The 22,953-nt window shown below is 43.2% G+C and overlaps 1 protein-coding gene across 4 annotated transcripts in view; it reads left to right on the top strand.

Moving 5' to 3' along the window:
- The window catches only part of LOC147466120 (uncharacterized protein At4g15545-like), a 39,264-nt gene extending 16,767 nt beyond the window's left edge, over nt 1-22,497 (top strand). For 3 of the 4 annotated variants that reach the window (XM_086524097.1, XM_086524111.1, XM_086524129.1), the window contains one exon: nt 21,340-21,594. The gene's annotated coding sequence lies outside the window, so the exon portion shown is untranslated. Of the gene's footprint in view, nt 1-21,339; nt 21,595-21,958 lie in introns of those variants that run through there. The other variant, XM_086524105.1, reaches the window with a different exon arrangement.
- The last annotated feature ends 456 nt before the right edge of the window (nt 22,498-22,953 follow it).

The following is a 22,953-nucleotide window of genomic DNA, read 5'->3' as shown; positions in this document are numbered from 1 at the left end:
TCACGTGACACATCCAACCCTATGTGTCCGTGGACAAGCTACAGCATGATCAGGGTTCAGTCAGTCCAGTTAGTCTAGATTTAGAAGTGATCTGGTACTTTTGTGAGTCTATTCGTAGACCGTGCATGCCCAGTCACTTAGTGTAGATGCATATCCTTTGGTTGCACACAGCATGATCATAAGCATTCCCATCAGAATCCATCAGAATCAGTTAGGGGAATTTTCCAGTGATTTTAGCCTATTTTCCCTATTATTGACATTTTTTACTTATTAATTTAAGTGACTTTCCAACAAAAGTAGGTAGGGCAATTTGGGTAAGAAAATATATAAGCAAACCAAAGCTAGCACTAAATGGCAGAAGAGGCAACAAGAGCCAAGCTCAACAGGCAACTTCTCAAGCAAGAACTTGGTGGTCGCCCCTCCAAGCAAAGACATCATCGCCTAGCTTTATCCCTAGCGTTTTCAGCAGGAGTTCATCGCCATCATCTGCATCAACCTAGCGTTTTGCTACAATGGCGTTTTTTGACAGATTTCAGCATGGCGTTTTTCAACAGATGGAACCTCAGCATGCAACGTTTTTCAGCCATGAAGCACCTACAGTTTCAGCCCTAAAAGAGTAGCAGATTCAGCCCCAAAGAACATCAGTTTTCAGCCTTTAGTAGATGCAGATTTTCAGCCCTAAAGAACAACAAAATCTGCGTTTTCAACGCGTCGTCGTCGCATCGTCGTCATCGACATCGTCACCGACATAGAGTCAGAATTCAGCAGGTAGAAGATTTGCAGATTTCAGCCATTAGAGTTTCCAGATTTCAGTCCGTCTCGTCGTTGTCCTCATCGTCGTCGACATCGTCGGCAAGTCCAAGCATTGTAGAGATTTGTGCAATCAATAGTAGACCGCTCTCGCCATAGAGAGTGGGGCCTTCGGAGGAGGGGTTTTACAACGTCTCTGGTGTCGTATCTCTCTTCTCTCTATCTCTCAGTCTCATACACTTTCACGCACAGTGTCCCCACTCACTTTGTTCGTGATCATAGCACTCTTCATGAAGAACGGAAGGCTCTCCCTTCCATAAGAACAAAAGGAACTTTGAGCACAATTTGTAGCACTCATCTTGAGCAAAGCGCAAACATTCATTCCGCTGCACCTAACATTGTACGTAGTTGCTTGGTATGCCAGAAGGTCAAGTTTGACAGGCATAAAGTACAGGGATTGTTACAGCCTTAACCCATACCCACCCGCCCTTGGGAAAGTATTGCAATGGATTTCATTTTTGATCTCCCGAGAACACAGAGTGGGTACGATGGTATCTGGACTGTTATTGACAGATTTAGCAAGTAAGCTCATTTCATTCCAGTGAAGAAAACAATCAAGCCGGATCACTTAGCGAGACTGTTTGTGGCCCAGAACTTCAGATTACATGGCATGCCTGAGACGATTGTCTTCGACAAAGACCCTAGATTCATGAGTTTGTTTTGGAAGGCTATTTGGGAGAACATTGGCACGCGGTTGCAGTTCTCGTCATCGTTCCACCCGCAGATTGAAGGGCAATCAGAGATTGCTAATTCAGTGGTACTAGATTTATTGAAGTCTTACATCTCGGATCAGAAGACTCAATGGAAAAAGTATATACCTTTGGTGAAATTTGCCTACAATAACACGATACACTCTTCGACGCGAAAGGCGCCATTTGAGATTATTGAAGGTGCTACGAAGGTTCCACCCTTCCTAAGCACAAAAAATAAGATTTTTGAAGCCGACGAGTACACGAGGGACTTGGACACGGCTTTTGCCAAGGTCCGGGAGGCTTTGCAGAAATCTCAAGAAAGACACAAAAAGGCAGCAGATCGACATCGTCGCGACTTGAAATTAAAGGAGAACGACTGGGTGCTCTTACGCTTTGAGAAGGCACACCTGAGAAAGGAGCGGCCTTTTTCCAAAGCTTAGCATGAGATACTATGGACCTTTCCAGATTTCTGAAAAGATAAATGATGTCTCCTTTCGACTGAGGCTGTCCGATACTTGGAGGATTCACAATGCTTTTCATGTGAGTCTCGTGAAGCCTTTAAAAGGCGACGTGTCCGATGATGGGGAGCTTGATGAGCAACCCGAAGTGGAGGAAAACGAGGGGATACTCGTTCCATAACAGATTTTGGCACATAAAGAAAGAAAGGTAAAAGGTAAAATGATAAGGCGGTTCTTCGTTAAATTCAAGAACTATCTTGCATTGGATGCGAAGTGGATGGAGCAGGAGGACCTGACAGATACTCCTCAGATTGTGAACCTTTACCTTGAAGCATTTGGTTTAGTATAGTCTATTCCAAAATTGAACCCCGAACTCAGCTAGGCGGAATTTGGTGCAGTGGGTATGCACAAGAGGGAAGTCGCTCCACTCCCTTGTCAACAAATTGCCCCGAGTTTGATACTAAAGTCATTGATGTCTCTTTTGAGTTTCAGGGATACTGTGAGCTGACAATATTCTGCTGTACGACTTTATGAACTGGAATTCCCGATAATATGATACGGATTTGTTCTTGACTTGTCTAAGTGTAAGAACTGATAGACGAAATGACTGCAGCATTTCGGTCTGAAAGATCTCGATAGACATGATTGCAATAAGGGTTAGTTAATCAGGCATCTATGAGGTCTCGAGTGGATCTAGATGCAATTGCTAAATACGTTGCCGATTGATCATGGTTTGAGATCCGAATGAATTTTTGAATGTGATTTGTCCTGTGATGTCCTGTGATGTCCTGTGATGTTACTATCGATTGGTACATGTGCTAGATGTGTGTTTCTAGTGCGTCGGTACGAACAGTCAGTGTCTGCTAAGAGAGTTTATGGCCTTTGTCTGTTTTGCAGGCGTAATCGAGGGCGATTACAATGCTTTCAAGAGGGGGGTATGTCAGAAACTGGTGACGTGGCATGGCTAGCAATACACACACACACCCCCAAGCAGTCCTGGAAATCCCGTTGTCATGCTGACGTGGCATCACCGTACGGACCTCCGCAAATTGCGGCGAAAAAAGCGTAGGTTGTACGAAACTGCTGACGTGGCAAAAACATATGGAAGTTTCAGCTTTTGGCTACGTAATTCTTACGCCATGCTTGAGAGAGAGAGAGAGAGAGAGAGAGAGAGAGAGAGAGAGAGAGAGAGAGAGAGCTTTTGATAAGATTCTTTATTTTTGCAAAGCTTTTGATTTTCAGCTTTTGGGGCTCTGCTTTTGGCATCCCTTGTAAACTTATAAATTAGTGGGCAGGGTTCCCACTCTGCAGAGCATCTGGACGTAGAGTCTGAGAGTGAGACCCTTCCACTCCCTTGTACTTTGAGCACAGATTTAATACAAAAAGAAATAACGAAAGGGGCGCTAGTCTTTGGGGCCAATATCTCTAGGCACGGAACTCCATCGGACCGTGTCGAATCAATTGTGAACTCTGAACTGTTTTGAAGTGAATCTCTGCTGTGTTGCGGTAGAATCTTGATCTAGAGTGTCTAAGTTTGTTACAGGCTTAGCTGCGTCTATTTGAAAGATCCCGCAGATCAACAAGGTTGAATTTGGTGTAGACGAGACTGCACGAGGCGAGTCACTCCACTCCTTTGTCACAGATTACTTGGATGGAGTAAAGTCACTGATTTCCCTTTGAATTTCAGGGATATTGTTGTGCTGAGAGTATTCTGCTGTATGACTTTACCAATAAGGAAATTGGAAATGGGAATTTCCGAACTTGAATCTTATTGATGTGTACTTTCTCACGTGATTTTGTTTGAGTGCAAGATTGAAGACGAAATGACTGCAGCATTTCGGTCTTGAGAATCTATAGACATGATCGTAATAAGAATTAGCTAATCCCACATCAGTGAGGTCTAGGTTGGATCTAGATGCGATTGCTAAATACCTTGCTTGGAATCACGATCTTAGATCTGGAATCAATTTTTATGTGATTGATATGATGTGAATGTGAATTGATTGAGTCGTCTTTGTGCAAGTGCTAGATTTGTGTTGTCAGTGCGTTGATACTTAGAGTCAATGTCTATTGAATTGGTTTATGGCCTTCGTTTGTTTTGTAGGCGTAATTGAGGGCGATTACAACTCTTTCAAGAGGGGGGTATGTAACAAACTGATGACGTGGCATGTCCATAAGTTGTCCCAACTTATAGTACACCTGTCGATAGGACCCTAGGGACACTAGGATTTAAAAGTCTGGCTGGCAGGGTGACTGTACGGATTTTCATATATCGCATTGAATTGTTGACGTGGCTGGCCATACGGATTTCCGCAAAACGCGCTATTGTGCTATCGTGGCAGGCCGTACGGAATTTCGCTTATTTGTGCTGGTTGCTTTTGGGGCCAATTGCTTTTGATTTTGGAAGCTTATTGCTTTGCCCATGGCCAAGGGCCTTTAAATAAGTCACCTGGGCTCTCTCTGGCTCACTTGTGCTGATAAGCCGATGAGCAAAGGAGACCCAACGGCAACTGTAATTTGCTCAAGCATTAATACAAAAAGAAATCTTTTGGGCCAATCTCTCTGGGCATGGAACTACGTCGGACCGTGTCGACTCAATTGAACTGTGAATTAAGTGTGAAGTGTTTTAAAGTGATTCTCTCTCATGTGTCGTGCCAGATTCCAGACTTGGGGTGTCCAAGTTTGTTACACACGTGGCAAGCCATACGGACAGCTCCATGTTTTACGTTGACTGTTGACGTGGCAGCGTACTGAATTTTCGTAAATTGTGCTGCAGCTTTTGGGCAGCGCAAGCGTTTGGGAAAGATGCTTTTGAGTTGAAGCTTTTCATCTATTGCTTTTGAGAGCCCTTGGGGCCTTTAAATATGCATTGAGAGGGTCTCTTGAACTCAGACTTGTTGATGAGCAGTTGAGTAGAGAGGACACTCGGACTATGTATCTTGCTCAAGCGTTAATATTAATATAATAATAAATATCGAAAGGGGCACCAGATTTTGGGGTCAATACCTCTTGGCACAGAACTACGTCGGGCTGTGTCGACTCTATTTAAAGTGTGATAAAGTTTGTGAAGTGTTTTAAGTGATTCTATCGTGTGTTGTGCTAGATTTTTGACTTGGGGTGCATTGAGAGGGCCTCCTGAACTTAGACTTGCTGACGAGCAGTTGAGTAGAGAGGACCCTCGAACTCTGTACTTTGCTATTAAAATAAATATCGAAAGGGGCGCCAGATTTTGGGGCCAATACCTCTGGGCACGGAATTATGTGGGGCCGTGTCGACTTTATTTAAACTACGATAAAGTTTGTGAAGTGTTTTAAGTGATGATCTCGTATGTCGTGTCAGATTTCAAACTTGGGGTGCCCAAGTCTGTTACATGGAGTGTGAGAACTGTAGATGCTTTGGACTCTTCCTTTCGGAGATTCGAAGACCTCACATAGTACTTTTTTGAGATAACATATCAATCCATACAAAAGGACCCTTTTAAAGAGGTGTGATTGATTTTCTTATAGATCATGCTCAGTTGACAATCAAAGATTGACAAAAGCAAAGCCACCCTACCAGCCATTACAAAGTCCATGCTTGGAGTTATATTGGATAGAGTCATTGTGCTTTACACAGTGGGAAGACTTTGACCTCAAGGACCACGACAAAGAGGCCCAAATTACAAGCATACCAAAGTCATTATTGTGAAACATCAAAAACTTGCTTTTCGACACATCAATGATGCGGCTCAAGACAACACTGTGAAAGGCATCATGGGATGATTGAGAGGATTTTAGGCTAGCAAATTTCAATAATTTTAAGCAATTGTTTAAACTTTCTCTAAAAATTTTCACTCATCTTTAAATGCTTTTTTTTTTTAATGATTTTCTCATCTTTAAGGAGACTGTATTAATAGTTAGACAAGAATGCAATTCGGTATCTCTCTCTCTCTCTCTCTCTCTCTCTCTCTCTCTCTCTCTCTCTGTGTGTGTGTGTCTCTCTCTTTAAGGTCTCTTGGGATAGTTTCCTACGATGTTAAAATTCTCTTCTTCTCTCTCTCTCTCTCTCTCTCTCTCTCTCTCTCTCAAATCCCGCCAGCGTATGTGGCGGGTGGTTGTACTAGTGTGTCGAAAAGATGAAATGGTGTAGCATTTTATGTGGTCATTTGACAGGTGAACACATCACTTGATGGGTGAAGTGAATATGATAGTAATCAGGTCTCAATTTGATTGCTAAATAAGCTACAATGATCATGATTCGTATTTGAGACCTGGACGGGGATAATGATGTGAATGTGGTGATGATTGTTCAGTGATGTGATGTCTTTGTGCAAGTGTAGGATTGGTATAGTTTGGTGCATGTGTGCATAGAGTCATAGTCTATTGAGATATTTATTGTCCTTTGTCTATTTTGTAGCATAATCTCTCACAAACTGTTGACGTGTTAAGCCTTGAAGAATGGAGCAAACTTGTAGATTTGGCCGAGGGACCTAAACCCAAAGAAGAACAAGTAACAGAAGAAGAAGTCCTATCAACTTATGGGGACCCCGTCCGATGGGGCCCCAGTGACATAAAAGACATTAAAATAAAGCAGGACCCACCACTCAAAGACTTGCGTAGATGACGTGGCAGCAGTATGGACTCTTCGAAAATTGCGCTAGCTGATGATGTGGCAAATTGTACGGATTTCCCGGTTTTGCGCTGATTGTTGACGTGGCAGTTGTACGGAATTTTGTGATTTACGTTGGCAGCTTTTTGGCATTGCTTTTGGACCAAAAGCTTTTGAGTTTGAAGGCTTTTCATGTAAACTGCTTTTGGGGCCTAGGGCCTTTAAATATAAGGCCATGGGCTCATTCTTTGGCATGCTTCCTGGAGAAGTTGTAGAGTCTGGAGTACCGGCATTGTACTGTGTTGATGCAATATAAAGAAATACCGAAAGGGGCGCCAAGGTTTGGGGCCAGTACTCTCTCAGGTAGAATTTTGCCACTCCTTGTCACGTGTTGTCTCTCTCTCTCTCTGTGTGTGTGTGTGTGTGTGTGTCTCAGTTCAGTAGTTATTGAAGTGCTAAAAGTCTGTTCGGTCTGTTCTTTTCTATTGGCACGTGGTGCCCGTCTTGTGACAGTGGTATTAGAGCATCATGCGTGTGCTTTTCTGAAAGCACACCGGTCCTACAAAAGAGCGGAGAGAGAAAGATGACACTTTCCAAGTCTATTGGAATTTTATTTGAGTATCTTCGGGGCTCAACCCCGGACTTATTAGCCACTCCCACCCTTACTTCATTGTGCATCGGGCGTGCTCCCGTGTGCACCGCTCATGTCTTACAGGGCATAAGCCAAAAAGATCACTTGCAAGAGAAGGATCCAAGATTTGTTTCGAGTTGCTGTTTTTCTCAGAGGCAGTGCCATGCAGATGTTGATCTCTATAGCTACCAGGCCGCACACTCCAAGGACTTCGTAAGCTTTCAAGAAAATTTTTGCCCGAAGCTATATGGTTTCTGACATCTTCCTTCAGAGTTCAATTTCTGGCAGAGTGGGGTATCTTGAAATGCTTGCCATGGAAACCCTAGCAGATTATAACTTGAAATTTCTCGACATCTCTTAGTAGATGTCTCTTCACGAGCAGATGACCTTGGAGGTCCAATGCGATTGCTATCTTGGGACTACCATTGCCGTCAAAGAAACACTGTCTGTCCAAGAGCTGATGGACCATGCTGTGCTCGGCTACAACCTTATGGAATGAACCTAACCCTAATTTTTGGTGCAGGTTTCAGGATGGAAAGTCAGTCGACTTTTCGAGTTCGACTGATATCGAGATTGCTTTTTAAGTTTGAAATCTGTCTGAGAACTTGTTTGGTGATCCTGTTTGGAATTTGTTTGAAATGGATGGTATCTGTTTTGAACCTGTTTTGGTGCCGATTTAAAATGTTTGACTCTGGTTCTAATACTGGTTTCATTGATTTGTGATTTTACTCCCGGGTGGAGTAGAGACAAATGATGTTTGAGAATGGTCGCTCATTCATACTCATGGCCCGGATCCTTGTGGTTATTTGCGGCGGGAGTATTGAATGATTAAAAAGTGTTGTTTTTACTCATGGCCCGGATCCTTGTGGTTATTTACGGGGGACGTATTGTTGTTGTTTATTGATGGCCCGGACCCTTATGGCTATTTACGGGGGGAGTATTAAGAAGTCTGAGCAGTGGCTACTCTCAGCTTCTCCAAAGGACGCAGACTGCGGTTGGGGGGCGTTTGGTTGTAAAAGGCCTCTATATCTCATGGCTCGGACCTTTTTATGTTATTTGTGGGAGGAGTGATGAGGGAGTGGTTGAACAGCTCATGGCTCGGACCTGGATGGTTATTTGTGAGGGGAGTGTTCATCGATGATTTTATGTTTCTATGTCTTGTAACATGCACATGTGAGCATTTGTGTTGCATTGTGATGTGTCAACCACTGAATATTTCCTAATCGGATGAGATTGCTTGGGTATGTAATTTTAGTGTATCAAGAAACTCGTGGAAGATCAGTGTGGTCTGGGTGTGATGGCTAATTTTACTACGCTAGAAGATCAAGAGTTCTGACTTGGACGAGAGGAGAAGCCAACTCCTTGATCAAAAGAGCCGAGAGTAGAAGCCAATTCCTTGATCAAAAGAGCCAAAAGGAGAAGCCAATTCCTTAACAAAAAAAGAGCAAGCTGATTGTCCCTTGGAATGTCCCCCGGAAAATTTTTGAGCTAACTTGAGTTGTTTTGCAGATTGTTGTAATCGCGGACGATTACTCTCTTTCAAGAAGGAGGGGATGTCACAAACTGTTGACGTGCCAAGCCTTGAAGAATGGAGCCAATTTGCAGATCTGGCCGAGGGGCCTAAACCCTAAGAAGAACAAGTAACAGAAGAAGAAGTCCTACCAACTTATGAGGACCCCGTCCGATGGGGTCCCAGTGACATAAACATTAAAATAAAGCAGGACCCACACAAAGACTTGCGCAGCTGATGACGTGGCAGCAGTATGGACGCTCCAAAAATTGCATTGGTTAATGACATGGCAGACTACACGGATTTTAGCGTTTTGCGTTGATTGTTGACGTGGTAGTTGTACGGAATTCGGTGATTTACGTTGGCAGCTTTTTGGCATTGCTTTTGGACCAGAAGCTTTTGAGTTTGAAGGCTTTTCATGTAAACTACTTTTGGGGCCTAGGGCCTTTAAATATGAGGCCATGGGCTCATTCTTTGGCATGCTTCTTGGAGAAGGTGCAGAGTTTGGAGTATCGGCATTGTACTATGTTGATGCAATATAAAGAAATACCGAAAGGGGCGCCAAGGTTTGGGGCCAATACTCTCTCGAGTGGAATTCCGCCACTCGATGTCGTGCGTCGTCTCTCTCTCTCTCTATGTTCAGTTGTTATTGAAGTGCTAAAAGTGTGTTCAGTCTGTTCTTTTCTATTGGCACATGGTGCCTGTCTTGTGACATAATCAATAGCGATTACACTTCTTTCAAGAAGGGGTGGGGTGTGTCACGACTTCGATGATGCTGCATTGAACCATGCACATGACTAAAAATAGTGATAGGACGGTAAAATAATGAAATTGGTGGTACTTTTTCAATGCAATGCTGACATGGTAGGACATCTGAAATTCGTGCCATGATTTACGAGATACTGAGGTGGTAGATTGTACGGACAAGCAATGCTTTTTGAGGTCTCTGTTTTTAGTAGGATGGGGATGTCAAGTTTAGGGATCCCTTGCACCCGAGTCGCTCAATTGAGAGGATTGTAGATCATTGCATAGTTGTAGATTGGAGAGTCTCTGCCTCTGGTAGTTGTACTTTGTGATCGTCAATAAAGAAAGAAGTAACAAAGGGATGCTAGACTAAGGGGCCAATGCATTTGGAAGAACTTTGCCGCTTCGTGTTAACTATCCTCTCGCTTTTCAGTTCCAATGTTCATTTTGTTCCAATATTTGTTTGTGTGTTGTTGTTGTTGATTCCACTTGGGTGTCCAAGCCGGTCACACGATGCTTGCGAACTCCCGCAGTGGTTGGCCTGGATTGGGAACCTTTGGCTCCGGATTAGTGGCTCTCAATTGCTAAGAGAATGTTGCTCATGTGGATCCGATGTGCTACCAAAGATGTGTAAAGATTAGTTATGCTTCAATTCCTCTTCATGATTGAAAGAGATGGTTGTCCAAATACTGCCAAGACTTCAAAGCAGGAAGGCTGATTTGGATGCCGCCTTCCCTTGTTGTCACATGCTACTAACGAATCTTTACACGAGCTATCCACATCTTCATGTTTCCAGTGCATGCGTACAACAATGCCATTTGTCATATCGAAGAAATGTCTGCAAATAACCATGGTGTAGTGTTCACATCAAGGAAACCACCCTCTCATAGGCGCACCACAACTCCAACCTTGGGTGTAAAGTGTACGATTTGTAGGCTCTAGGCACATAGTCCTATGTGCAATGGTAGCTTTGCAATTTCTTGAGTGTGAGAAGCGTCCTTGGGCAAAATGCTATACTCACAGACACGAGAAAAAAAATCTCAAGGATTAGAAGATTAGTGCGAAATCAGAGCTCTTTGATACCAATGTCATATGCAGCGGAAGCAAGAGAGAAGGTAGATATGTGTGTGTGTGTGTGTGTGTGTGTATATATATATATATATATATATATATATATATATATATATGTATATCTATATATATGTATATATATATATATATATATATATATATATATATATATATATATATATATATATATATATATATATATATATATATATATATATACACATATACATATACATATACATATATGTGGATCAATCGATGGATGGATCGATAGATAGATAGATAGGGGAGAAGCAGAAGAAGGAGAAGTAGGAGCAAAAAAAGGAGGAGGAGAAAGAGGAGGAGGAGTAGAAGAAGGAGAAGAAGAAGGAGAAGGTAGATAGATAGATAGATAGAGTGGGAGAAGCAGAAGAAGGAGAAGTAGGAGCGAAAAAAGGAGGAGGAGAAGGAGGAGGAGTAGAAGAAGGAGAAGAAGAACAAGGAGGAGGAGGAGGAGGAAGAGAAGGGAAGCACGACTTGACTCGACTTAATGGATGATGGTACTGCTTGTAACTCTTCGAAATGAAGCACCTCTAGGGCTGATTTGATTTGCCGATGAGATTCGACTCCATGTGGCTTGCGGTTGGCCACCACGGGGTAGTTTTGGGGCTGATTTACACACCCGATGTGAGAGGAATCAAGGGCTAATGCTGGCTGCAAAATTGTAGATCTGCGATGGAAATTGCAGCAGATCCAGCTATGATGTGCAAGCTGAAAACTAGATGGATGATGGGCTGATGATCACAGCAGATGGGCAACTCCACGGATGCCAGAAGATGGGCTGAATGGGAGGGCTGATGGCTGCAGATGAATGGTGATAGAGGCTAAAGAAAACGCGGGAAGGAGGGCTGCGATCTTACTTTCTAAAATAGCAGATGGGGACGGGGCTGCGATCCTTGGCCAACCGGTAGGAAGATGCAAGTGCTCCACTTTATTATGCGGATATAGTGAGGGGAACGGTCCTTTTAATAATGTGTAAGGTCACTTCGATATCTGTAAGTGAGCTCTCTTGTCTGTGCACATGCACTTATGTTAGTGTTTGGCACTTTAAAGGCCATAACTCACTAACTGGTGATGTAGTTGACACGAGTCTTAAACCGACACGTTTTCCTAGACCAAATCTACATGCTAGTATAGCTGGATGCCCACCGAAGTGTAACAACACCCGTTAAACTCGTTTACAAACTAGTCATGCAAGAGGGTTTCAAAATTGGGAAATCCCATATAGTGGACCCAACCAAACATGCGAGTCCTATCACAAAGTGATGACATGGTGTGCCCAACTGGAAAGAAATGACAGAAAGGGCAAGAGAATGTGAACCCAAATAATTGAGAAAGTTTCAACCTGGAAAGAATGGCCAAGGGGCCTAAAATTGAAGAGAAGAATGGATTTTTAATCCTAGTTTCCACCCAACTTGTGAGCATTGGCCGAGGGGCCTAAAACCCTTAAAAAACGAGAAGCTTGAACGTTGAAGCTGATTTTCGTAAATCCTGTTGAAATGTTGATGTGGCAAATCGTACAGATGTTGATGTGGCATGGTTGTACGGATTTTCCGCGTTTTGCGTTAGCTGTGCCATGTGGTAGGCTGTACAGATTTTCACTTTTTATGTTGGCAGCTTTTGGCAGTTTCTATGTTGGCTTTTGAGAGAAGATGCTTTTGGGGGTTAGTGCTTTTTGGTGAAGTGCTCTTGGGACTCTACTTTTGGACATCCCTTGTACTGTTTATAAGGACCTAAGGCATCTCACTCTGCAGAGCATCTGGATGCAGAGTCTGAGAGCAGAGGACTTGAGAGTTGTACCTTGACAACTCAATAATAAAGAAATATTGGAAAAGACGCTAGTCTTCGAGGGCAATGCGTCTAGGCGTGGAACTCCGTCGTGCCGTGTCGACTCTCTCTCTCTCTCTCTCTGTCTCTTAAAGTTATGTTGCATTGATTTCTGGCTTGGAGTGTCGAAGCCTGTAACAGTGGTATCAAAGCTTAGAAAGATTCTTCTTCTACAGAGGATCCAATCCCTTTTGTAGCACCACATGGGTTCTCGTGGAGAATTTGAGGCAAATAACACCTCTTCGCGGGAAGGTGAAGAAAAGTTAAAATCCAGTGCGGAAATTGAAGAAACCAACGAAGACCTAGGCAAATTTTTGGCGGGGAACTTTGCTAGAGCGGAGTACAAGCATCAACTTCAGGTTGACAAGTGTGTAAAAAGATTGAAGAAGTAAGCATCTGAAGAGTTACCCGATGTATGAGATCACTTGAGATGGCGAGAGGCGATTGATTCTCCTCTCAACTTGATAAGGAAACTGAGAGACAAGTTGAGTGTAGAAAAGTGGAAATTGTACATGCAGAAAGAGCTGAACAGAGCTCTTGAAAAGAAGATGAACCAGATAATGAAAGGCTTGAAGCACTCTCGAAAGAAGAGAAAATTGGCAAATTTCCTCTGTTGTTTGGGTTAAAAGTCGACTCTCGAGGAGGCAAGGAGATCCAAGAAGCGTGCTTGTTTCGAGGATGACATAGATTTTTCTTCGGCTTCAGAGAGTTTCAATAGTTCATCATCGTCTAGTGTTAGTGGGGATGAGAAATGACGGAAGAAGTGGAGAAAAAGCAAGAAAAGCAGATTTCTGAACAAGTCTAGTAGGCATGGGAGTCTATCTAGCAGTTCAGAGGAGGAGAGCTCGTCCTCTTCTGACATTGAACAAATGAATAAGAAAACCAAGGAGTTCAAGGAAGGGGTCAGACTGTCAGGGTTGACATGTTTTCAAGCTTCTAGGATACCCATTGAACCCTTGAGTTTATACAGCAGTTTGACGTCACCTTCTTGGGAGGTCGGTTCTCAAAACTCTCCGAGGTGTGAAGGGTGGCATCTTACTTGAAAGGAAATGCACAGACGTGGTGGTCTACTCTGTTGTTACACAGAGAAGCACCTACGACGTGGGTAAAATTTTCACGTCAACTTGGATATTAGAAGAATATGAAGAAGATGTCATCGCGGCTTGGCATCACCTGAGAACGACTAAGAAAGATACATTGGATGACTACTGCCAAAGGTTTTGTGATACTTATTTGCAAGTGTCATCGTTTCAGAGGATTACTTTGAGAGACGAGATTGAGCGGTTTGCCAAAGGAGATTCGACAATATTATTTGCAACAGTAGTGTCACTCTTCTCTGAGGCTTATGGGACATGCTAAGCAAGGTTTTGGAATGCATGCTGGCTCATTGACTTATTTTATGGACGGGCTAGTGTCCACCTCAACAAGGGAAGAGTCTTCCTGTGAAGAGAATGAATCAGGGGAACCAAATGCAAGTTCATCAGAGGATTTTGAAGAAGAAAAGGAATCAGATGATAGCGCATCCAAGGGTTCCGACGAACCAAGGGAACAAACTGCAAGTTAATGTGAGGATTCTAGAGAAGAAAGGGAATCGGATGATAGTGCATTTGAGGGTTCTGACGAATGAGGGGAATCAACCGATGGTTCCTTGGAGAATACAGATGATTGAGATTGAAGTGCGAGCGGATAGGGGAGGCCAGCGAGGCTACCAACAGGTCCCAGGGCACAAGAAACGAAGATAAAGGGAATCAGCTGGAAGGTTAAAGAATTTGATTGAGGTGGCAAGGACAAGGGAGCCCAACAGGGCTACCACCATGTCACATGGCACAGGAAAAGAGAAAGGTAAGCTAGGTCCATCGGATAATTTGGTCAAGGGTACTCTTTGGCCCTTGATGCAAAGTGGATGGAGGAAGAGAATATTGCAAATTCTCTTCAAAGAGAGTTGTACTTCGAAGCTTTTGGGGTTATTGGCAGTGTTTATGCCAAAAGTTTCCGATGAATCAGGAGGCTGAATCTGGTGCAGTGCGGACTCCACGAGAGGGGAGTGACTCCACTCCTTTGTCACAGATTGCCTAGATTGAATAAAGTCACTAATTTCTCGTTCAGATTTTAGGGTATTGATAGGCTGACAATATTTTCGAAATGATTTTATGAACATATGTGCATTGAATTGGAATTTTCCTTAAATTAAATTGAAAACAGGTGCCGTTTCATGTGTGTAGTGTTAGAGACACGTAAAGAAAGATGACATGTTTGTAGCATTTTCTCTAATAAATGATTTGAACTTAGTGCATCTAGACATCTGCCAGAGATTGGCAAAATCGAGTCTTACCGTCAGGTGAGCAACTATTTCGAGCGAACACACACACACTCACTTTTTTTTTTTGTAAGTTGATTTGATTAATCTACTAGTGGGAAACCTCGAAGCGAGACTCAGCTGTACAGTGTAGCTAGAAACATTTATAGGAAAGTTGATGCATCTCACTAACTTCCAAAGCAAACCGTAACGATTGCCTAAGAGAAAACGAGTGGGAACGGGTCTGCATGAGTATGATGGAACATGTAACAGACTTGGACACTCCAAGTCAAGAATCTACCGCGACAACACTAAATAACCACTTCAAAACAGTTCACAGTTCACAATTTATTCGACACTGGACCGACGGAGTTCCGTGCCTAGAGATATTGGCCCCAAAGACTGGCGCCCCTTTCGGTATTTCTTTTGTATTAATCTGAGTTCAAAGTACAAGAGTGCAAGTAGGCGCTCACACTCAAACTCTGCGTCCAGATACTTTGAGTTGTGAGAGGCCAGCCGACTTACTTAAAGATTACAAGGGATGCCGAAAGCAGAGCCCCAAAAGCTTCAAAAGCTGAAAAATTAAAAGCTTGTGCTTTTCTCTCTCAAGTTCTCTCTCTTGCCCTAAAAATAAAGCAAAAGAGTTCTTCTCTCTCTTTCAATTTGCGTAGAAAAAGCAACAGAAGTCTCTCTCTCTCTCTCTCTCTCTCTCTCTCTCTCTCTCTCTCTCTCTCTCTCTCTCTCTCTCTCTCTCTCTCTCTCTCTCTCTCTCTCTCTCTCCATTGCATAGCTTAAAGCGATGCCCCAAAAGTTGCCGGAAAAGGCGTCGTAAAACACAGAATTCGGTACGGGCTGCCACCTGTCAAGCTCTCCGCAGTTTGCGGGATTCGTATAGCTTGCAGCTACGTCATCTTTTTTGTACCCATGCCAAGGGGGTGTGTGTGTGTTAGGGTTTGCCACGTCACCATTTTGTGACATACCCCCCACTTGAAAGCATTGTAATCGCCCTCGATTATGCGTGCAAAACAGACAGAAGCCATAAACTGCCTTAGCAGACACTGACTGTTAGTACCTACGCACTAGGAACACACATCTAGCACATGTACCAATGACAGTCACATCACAGGACATCATAGGACATTCAACATTCATTCGGATCTTAGACCATGATTTATCGGCAATGCAGTTGGCAATCGCATCTAGATCCACTCAGGACCTCGTAGATGCCCGATTGACTAACCCCTATTGCAACCATGTCTATTCGAGATCATTTAGACCAAAATGCTGCAGTCATTTCGTCTATTAGTTCTTGCACTTAAAAACAAGTCAAGAATAGATCAGTTTCATATTTTTTCGGAATTCCATTTTATAAAGTCATCCAGCAGAATATTGTTAGCTCTCAGTATCCCTGAGACATCAGTGACTAGTATTCAAAAATCAAGGCATCTGTTGACAAAGGAGTGGAGTAAGTCCCCTCTTGTGCAAACCCACTACACCAGATCTCCGACCAAGCTGAATTTTGGGTTCTATTTGGAGTAGACCATGCTAAACCAAAAGCTTCAAGGTAAAGATTCACATTCCGAGGAATATTTGCTAGGTCTTCCACCTCCATTCGTTTCGTATCCAATGCGAAGTAGGTCTTGAATGTAACCAAGAACCGTTAGTTCGCTTTACCTTCTTTCTTTCTTTCTGTGCCAATTTCTGTTCTGAAACAAGTATGTTCTCGTTTTCGTCCTATTCGAGTTGTTCATCATCGGGCACATCGCCTTCAAAAGGCTTCAAGAGACTCACATGAAAAACATTGTGAATCCTCCAAGTATTCTGGCAGCTTTAGTCCAAAGGAGATATCATTCATCTTTTCGGAAAATCTGGAAAGGTCCACACTATTTCATGCTAAGCTTTCAAAGAAGCCGCTCCTTTCCTTTTTTTTTCCTTTCTCGGGCGTTTCCATAATGTAAGAGCACCCAATCCTTCTCCTTCAATTTCAAATCGCGACAATGGCGATCTGCTGCCTTTTTCTATCTTTCCTGAAATTTCTGCAAAGCCCTCCGGACCAAGTCCCTCGTGAACTGGTCGGCTGCAAAGAAAAATCTTATCTTTCGCGCTAAGGAAGGGTATAACCTTCGTAGCAAATTTAAAAATCTCAAATGGCATCTTCCCCATCAAAGAGTCAAACGTTTTTTGTAGGCATATTCCACCAAACGTAAAAACCTTTTCCAAGTAGTCCTTCAATCCAATCAAAGAAGACTTCAACAAATCCAGTGCCACTGAATTAGCAATCTGTGATTGTCCGTCAGTCTGCGGGTGGATCAATGACGAGAACTGCAACTGCGTGCTTATGTTCTCCCAAATAGCCGTCCGAAAACAAACTCGTGAACTTGGGATCCACATGCTATATATCTGAAGACCTGGGCAATAAACAATCGTGCCCACGTTGTGTTCTCGGGAGATGAAATCCATTGTAATACTTTTCCAAGGCGGGTAGGTATGGGTAAAAGGTTGGAACAATCCCTGTGCTTTATGGTTGTCAAACTTGACCTTCTGGCATACCAAGGAACTGCGCACAAACTCGTCCACATCCTTCGTGAGTCTCGGCCAAAAGACGTATCTCTCTACCCCTTTCAAGGTGGTAGCAATGCCGCGGTGACCCGTAAAAGGCGGACAGTGGCATTCGGTCATAACTTTTTCCCTCAACGGCTGTGTAACGCACAACATGGTTTTCTTCATCAAGTAGCCATCTCGAATGGAATAGTCCGCTACTATCTCCCCTTTCTGTATTCAACTAAATACATCTACAAAATCTGTATCTGTGGCGTACTGACCGACCATATCCTTAAAGTTTCTATGATGTATCGCGGAAATAGCCAGAACCAACGGCTTTTGGGACAAAGTATTTTGCCACCAATTTGTTTTGTCCCTGAACATGGACAATTTGGAAGTGAAACTGTGACAAGATGTTCGCCCACCGCATCTGATTTTCCGTTAGCTGCTTCTGTGACAAGAAGTAGCATAAACACTGATGTCTGTAAAGACAATAAAATCCGCTCCGAGTAGGTAGTGCCGCCACTGAGTAAGAGCATGGATAACTGCTAAAAGCTCTTCTCATAAATCTGTGTTGTCAATGTCGGCCTTGAGAACAATCGGCTCTCGTAAGCAATGACATGGCCTTCTTGCATTAAGACCGCACCCAAACTATGACCACAAGCATCACAATATACTTCAAATGACTTCTGCAAGTCCGGCAAAGTCAAAACTGGTCTCGTAGTCTTTCTCTTTCAAAGTCTGAAAGGCATTCACCTCTGTGGGTCCCCACGAGAAAGGGACTCCTTTTTGTGTCAAAACATGCAAAGGGGAAGCAACCTTTGCAAACTTTCTAATGAACCGCCTGTAGTACGAACACAATCCCAAGAAGCTTCTCACTTCATGGACATTCTTCAAATCGGGCCAATCACGGATAGTCTCTATCTTGCCCTGATCCATTTGCACTCTTGCTGCTGACACAATGTGTCTCAAAAAGTGTATCTCTGGTAGGAAAAATTCACTTTTCTTCGCATTAATCACTGACTTGTGATTTCGTAATGTCTGAAAGACCTGAAGCAAATGATCTCTATGTTCTGCCTCATTCTTGGAGAAAACAATGATATTGTCAAAGAAAGTGCCAACAAATAGCCTGTACTCTCAAAAAATCCTGTCCATCATCCGATTAAATGTCGCAGGAGCATTGGTTAAGCCAAAAGGCATCACCAAAAACTCAAATAACCCAACGTTCGAAAGGCTGTCTTGTAGGCGTCTTCCATCACGATTCGGATGTGATGATATCCACTCTTCAAATCAATCCTGTTAAAACACAAGGATCCCTGTAATCTGTCGAGTATATCATCGATCCCAGGAATCGGAAATCTGTTCTCGATGGTGATTTTGTTGAGAGCTCTATAAATGCACATTCTCCAAGCTCAGTCTTTCTTCAAAACCAACAACACTGGAGAGCAATACGTTTAATACTAGGTTGGACAAGACCCTTTTCCAAGAGGTCTTTCATTTGGTTCATAATCTCTTCGTTCTGGGCTCGGCTCACACGGTAAGGTGGCCGGTTTGGTGATGTGCTTCCTGGTATCATATTAATAGTATGATCCTCAGGACGAGCGGGTGGTAACTCGCCTGACAGGCCCTGCAATCGACATGAGTGTGGAGAAAAATCTTGGCGTTATTTTGTTCAGGTCAAAACATATTCGACCTTCATCCATCGTTGAGTTCTCCCCCCCAAAAAAATGAGTAAAGAAACTGAAGTTCATCAGGTACAATCTCTGAGCCCTTCAATAGTCAAAGTCACATTCTCAGCCCGATAGTCAACCACGGCGTTGTTCTTGTGGTACCGAGGGATTTCGAGTAGAACGTCACAACCTTCCAAGGCAATTACGTAAAACTCCGCGTGCCCTAAACACCCCTGTCATTGCAATCGAAGTTTGCCAATGCTCGGTGTAATGGCAACATCTCGTCCTGGTGCCACTTGAACTACCTTCGCCTGTGGCCTCAGCTTGTTGGGCGTAATTCCAAATCGAGCCGCCAATTCAAGTTGGCCTTGGCTCCTTCAAAAGAGCTTCCTGATCTTTCCCTTGGCCCGGCAAAGTTTGTACTTTCATTCATTTGATTCGGTTCAGGCCCCACACAATGTGGTACCAGTTTTGCTTTTTATTTGCCTTTTTTGCCACGTCCCTCAGCTGCTTTAGAACTTTTTGGCCTTTCTTCATCCTGTTCATTCGGTGCCCTTTTAGGGCACTTTGCGGAGATATGCCCAGTTTCCCCTCTTTTATGTAGCGAGCTCTCTCCTGAGGAGTAAGCTTGGGTCGTGCATTTTTCTTTTCTGGAGTGCTCTCCTCTTTCTACTTTCATTTGTCGAAGTTTGTTCGACTCTCTACGTCACGATCTCATCGGTGGGGTAGGTCAAACTGCCAGAGTGAATGGCAAATCCCCGTTTTCCATAACTCATCAACTCCTTAATGGAAGCTGACTCCTGTAGGAAGACCCAAGGTAAACCGCTCAATCTGTTCCTTGAAGGAGATCTTCTTAAATGAAGAGGCGGGTAGAAAAGAGCCCCAGAATCTCTCGCAATAAGCGTCCATTGTATCCTTCTTGGTCATCCGAAGATGATTGTGTATGTGCCAAGGTTGTGGTAGAAGAAGAGCATAAATTCGATCTGCAGAAATATCTCGAAAAGGCGTTTCCCGAAGATCCCAATCAGACATGCGATCACCATCAGGCAAAGGTGTAACGGGCAAAAAATCAAGCAACATGTTTGGAAGTTCTCTATAAAATTGACGGTAATGCATACCCAATCCAAAACGGCGAGCGACAAAGGGAAACTCAAAAGTATATCCAACCTCATTGACTACATCCTCAACCACACGAATGCCACGACCAGAGAGAAAGTAAGCCTGGCAAGGCGAGCGTTCGACCAAAGTGAGAAACTCTCCAAACGAATCGAATCACCTTCTCGCCGAGGATTCCATGATAGATGAATCGTAACCTCTTTCTAGGTCGATACCAAAGTGGAAGCAAGAGGACATCTAGGAATGTGCCCTTCCATCTTGCCAAACACCACCTCCTAGATAGATGATTGCCAATGGCCAAATGAGGAAGTAACAACATGCTGACCGAGGTATGCAAACATTAGAGTCCAAGGCTGAATTTGTTGCGCAAGTGTAGGCAACAACATAGCTTTCCTAGCAAGAACATGCCTACTCAAGTCCAAGATATTAAGACCACCAAGACGTTTAGGAGTGCAAAGATTGTCCAACGACATCAAGCGCAAGCCTTTTTTCTGAGCATGGGTCCGGCACAAATGGGACATAATGTCCGACATGAGAGAAGGAAGACAACGATGAGGCCGGTGCATCAATGGCAAAAAGAACTGAACATATGCCATCAGGATACTTTGAACAATTCGGAGACGAACATGTAATGGCAAGGCGGATAACTTCCAATAATACAATTTGACATTCAAACGTTGCATAACCCAATCCACTTTTTGAGAGTGAGTGACATTCCATCCAATTGGGTCACGTGACACATCTAACCCTATGTGTACGTGGACAAGCTACTTCATGACAAGGGTTCAGTTCAGTCCAGCCAGTCTAGCTTAGGAAGTGTTCTTGCACTTTTGTGAGTCTGTTCGCAGACCGTGCATGCCCAGGCACTTAGAGTAGATGCATATCCTCTGGTTGCACACAACATGATCATCAACATTACCATTAGAATCCATCAGGGACATTTTCCAATGGAGAGAACCTATTTTCCCTATTTTAGCCATTCCTCTCCCTTTTTGGGGTAGGTATGAATGCGTATGGTGCACTGTCCGATGGTGTATATACTGCGACTCTACGACAATTGATTCTTTCACACACACCCCCCTCCCCCCCCCCCCGCCCCAATATATATATTTATATAATTACATACATGTATGTGTGTCAGTGTGACATAAGAAACCGTTTCAGTGTGAAATAAAAAACCATTTCGTGAGCATAAAACTCTGAAACCTACAAAATGTTTTGGCAAACCCTAGGAAATGTGCCACTCAATCAGCACACATGAACTTTTTCAGATATTTGTTGGTTTTCATAATCGTGTGCTGGCTTTATAGGCGACATTTTGATGGTGTGTGAACACTGAAATTGCAGGTTAATCTTTAATGGAAACAGTTTTAGATACAGGAAAGTTGTGGTGGCTCAAGACAAACAGGACAGTCAGCGAGGAACTTTTGCCACATTTTAGCCAACTCCAGAAGGCTTTGTATGCTTGAAAATTGTATCAATGGATAAGGATGTTGTGAATTGTATCAATGGATAAGGATGTTGTGTCACTAACATGGTGATTTTGACAGTTCCCTGTTACAGGGTGTTTTTTAATTCAGAAAAATCAAATGTTTGATGGTATTGTTCTTTGTAGTAGCATCATGAAGAAGGCAAAGTCTTTTCCATTGGTTGAATTTGCTGCAATTGCATAACTGCCTTTCTAATAAGTCAGGAATGTGGAATATACGACCCAATTGAATGGGACTTGTGTATGAAGAGTTTGAAACGCTTGAAGTGTTTCAAATTTCCCTTGGACATTTCAAAGGTTACTGCTTTTTACTTCCTCCCAAAGCACGTATTATGATATACATATTACTTTGATTCAAGTTTTCAACTTCAAAGTGCCTGTTGACTCTCTCTCAATCTTTCACAATGGGCTTGTGTGCCAATGAATAGTATGTACAAGCACTACACTTACATGCTTATGGTTTGTTATTCATGGCAGTGTAACAGGGAACGGGTGGAGCATTGCCCAAACGTTCCAAAACAGCGTTCTGGACAAGTCTTGCTCCCTAAACGGAGTAGGAAATGGAACGCCGTTTTGGAACAAGGTGTAACTGGAACGGTGTTCCGGAATGGGACGAAACGAGCAAAAGTTGGCATTTCGGGGCAGATTTGGCGGACATTTGGGGCATTTCAAGGGTAGGTTTGGGAGTAAGTTGAATGGAGGTAATTCAAGCCTTACTTTAGTCGACCGTTCCGCCCTACCCCCTCCCGTTCCGGACCCTCCCGTTCTCGATTTTCGTTCTCGTTCCCTTTCCTTGTAACTATGATTCATGGTTGGTGGTGAACCTTTTGTAGTGGTGTTTCATAGTCTTAATGAAACTGTTTCATAAGTTTAGAAACTCACTTCATGCGAAACATTTCGAAACTTCGTGGCTACAATGCTCCCTTCATCGGTGATTAAGGTCACCAGACAGAGAGCGGACTGTATTAATGGTTACAAAAGGCCAAACTTGTTTATAAGAAACCAAAGCGTGAAAACGGCCATGTATTACTTGTCTTTGTGTTTTCAAAGGCTTTACCCAACTTGATATGTTTTGCTCAATGGTGATGGGGTGCTCTGAATAAGTAGTCGCACGAAGGTAGGGCATCTACGTTGTTCAAAACCTTTTGCTCAGTGAAGATGGTAGATTATATTGATTGTTTCTACTCGGTTGGTGTTTGGTCTACTAACAATAGTTGTACACTCAAAACATAGAGATGTATTTGACATGTATTTGCTCAAGATGTAATTTAGCGGACTATTATTATATGTTCTAGGTGTGCTTGTGTGTACCAAAGGAGTAAGCCTCAAAGCTTGTACACTTGCCATATTGTATCAATGTGTGTTGGATTGGTGCTCCAGAGCCAATTGCAATTCAATATTTTTTTGTTCCCCAATGGCCCAAGGTTTATGTTAAAAACCCATATCTATACTGCCTTCTTATTCGTGGTAAG

This window comes from Adiantum capillus-veneris, chromosome 1 (genome assembly GCF_014529385.1).
Source record: "Adiantum capillus-veneris isolate H3 chromosome 1, ASM1452938v2, whole genome shotgun sequence".
In the NCBI taxonomy this organism is placed as follows: domain Eukaryota; kingdom Viridiplantae; phylum Streptophyta; class Polypodiopsida; order Polypodiales; family Pteridaceae; genus Adiantum; species Adiantum capillus-veneris.
The sequence above is the reverse complement of the archived record's forward strand: the minus strand, read 5'-3'. Positions and strand labels throughout refer to the sequence as shown.